The sequence below is a fragment of the Mercenaria mercenaria genome, chromosome 16, assembly GCF_021730395.1.
Source record: "Mercenaria mercenaria strain notata chromosome 16, MADL_Memer_1, whole genome shotgun sequence".
NCBI classification, from domain to species: Eukaryota; Metazoa; Mollusca; class Bivalvia; order Venerida; family Veneridae; genus Mercenaria; species Mercenaria mercenaria.
In genome coordinates this window covers 54,119,195-54,121,713 of record NC_069376.1, presented here as the reverse complement: position 1 = coordinate 54,121,713, position 2,519 = coordinate 54,119,195, and positions in this window count along the sequence as shown.

Here is a 2,519-nt window from a genome sequence, read left to right as displayed (position 1 = left end):
ATAAAAAATAATAAAGAAAAACTGAAACTACATGCTGACAGTTGCAACTCCCCAAAGTGAAATTAAGTATCGTATCTTTTTTCATCACTACATTCACAGTTTAGTCATCTTTTGACTTAAAGTTACGAATTTCAACAATGAAAAGATGTTGAATTATACATTCATGTACACTGTTAAGCTTTCCAAATATCTGTAAAGAATTTAAGCATTAATTTATGTTTACTGTGAAATCATTTAAATTCGCTGGCATGAAATTTCGCGCAAACGTGAAAAAGGACTGTTTTGCGCGGGCTTTAATTCACGCATTTTCAATTTTAGAAATGAAGAAATAAAATAATAGCGCGGTCTTAAATTCGCGCATCGGTTTTAGCGCGAAATACGCAAAAATTTGTCCTACTCGAATAAAAATGACTTCACAGTAATTTTCCATATTTTATAATAATAAACTTAACATCTACATAGTATATGGGATGTGAAAAACCAAGTTATAGAAGGGTTATAAGGTTAATTGTGTTATATTTATCTAAAAATTTCGCCAACCTGAGCTGTTGTCAAATTTAGTATAGCCTTCAAGTTTAAGATATCAGTAAACCTGTTGTAAAAACATTTTGGTAATATGAAGATTTCTATGATTAAAATCCTCTAAGTTCCAGCAAGCACATACATAGATCTATAAACTTCTGTCAGTGACTGACCAGTATGTTTTGGTGCAACAGTGGCTTAAAAAATAGCGAAAAAATTAAAGGAAAGATAGAAACAGACATATCAAAGAATGGAAATATACACAGCCTGTAAACACTGGCTCCCTCTCTAATACAGAGGTGAGTTGAAAAAAGAGCCAGTGACTGGAACAATACGTGAAATGTAAACAAAAAAGGAGGGGGAGTTTAGTTTTTTACTTTCTGTAACAAATTTAAGACCTTATTTCAAAAAAGGGGCAATGTTGTTCCACTCAGAAATGGTTATACTTTTTATGTATGCAGATCGATCTGCAGAGCAAAGGCATTTCTTGACTCGAGAACTTTTGAAAGTTGTGAAATAGAACTGACTTTTGTAAGTAAGGGTGAAAGTGTCCTCTTTCGGTATAAACCGGCCTAATTTAACAACTTTTAAAAGTTCTAATGTCAAGAAATGCCGTCGCTCTGCAAATCGATCTGCATACATAAAAAGTATAACCATTTTTGAGTGGAACTACATTGCTCCTTTTTGAAATAAGGTCTTGAATTTGTTACAGGAAGTAAAAAGTAAACTCACCCTATTTCTCTGTTTACATTTCTTGTATAGTTCCGGTCATTAGCGCCGTCTCGGAAGTATCTCTGGCTCTTTTTTCAACTCACCTCATAAAGAGAGAGAGAGCATGCAGTGTTTACAGGCCGTGTATGTAGTATGCCTGTTTCTCGTCGATTCGAGCCCTTATGTTTTAGTAAAATTCATGCTCATCTGAATGTAGCAAGTTCTTTCATCAGAAACTTGTGTCCTTTACATTTTAAAATGCCTTTGAAAATATAAGTCATGAAACCACTGAAAAATTGAGTAAATACCTGTTTTAATGTTTTGCATCAAAAATTGCTTATTTCAAAAGGAAATTACACAGTGGGTAATATTGTAAGCCTAAATTCAAATTAAAAGCATCCTGAGCATATTTCGACTGTTGTAAGGAGGGAACTAGAATTCAATCTTGATAGAAATTTGCTTTATGGAAATAGAACTGTGCAAACATACACACTTATTGACCTAACAAACAAGGCTCGAATCGATGAGAAAGTTTAAAATGATGGATGTGACCTCCTTCAGTCTCGTGCAAAAAAGTACATATAAATGATGATAATATTGTAATTCTTAATGTCCATTGTTAAATGCAAATATTTTTGTAAAACAAACAAAAACTAGAGCTGCTTTTGAGAAAAGCGAATGTCTCCCACAACTGCCTAATCATGCATCTAAATAGCAAGTCAGTCTTTATATACTGTTTACTCACTACAATGCAAGGGCCAGAACTCCAAAATGCCTAGACCGATTTGGCTCATTATCGAACTTGTCCGAGGTCTTATGGTCAAACACATTTTGTTCAAATTTGGTGAAGATCAGATGAGAAATGTTCGACTTAGAGTGCGGACAAGAGCAAAAAGGCCGATTTTTCGGTAATTCAAGGGCCTTAACTCCAAAAATACCTGAACCGATTTGGCTAGTTATTGAACTTGGCCAAGATCTCATGGTCAAACACATTTTGTTCAAGTTTGGTGAAGATCAGATGAGAAATGTTCGACTTAGAGTGCAAACAAAAGAAAAAAGGCCGATTTTTCAGTAATTCAAGGGCCGTAACTCCAAAATGCCCGGACCGATTTGGCTAGTTATCGAACTTGGCCGAGGTCTCATAGTCAAACACATTTTGTTCAAGTTTGGTGAAGATCGGATGAGAAATGTTTGACTTAGAGTGCGGACAAGAGTAAAAAGGCCAGTTTTTGGTAATTCAAGGGCCGTAACTCCAATATGCCTGGACCAATTTGGCTAGTTATCAA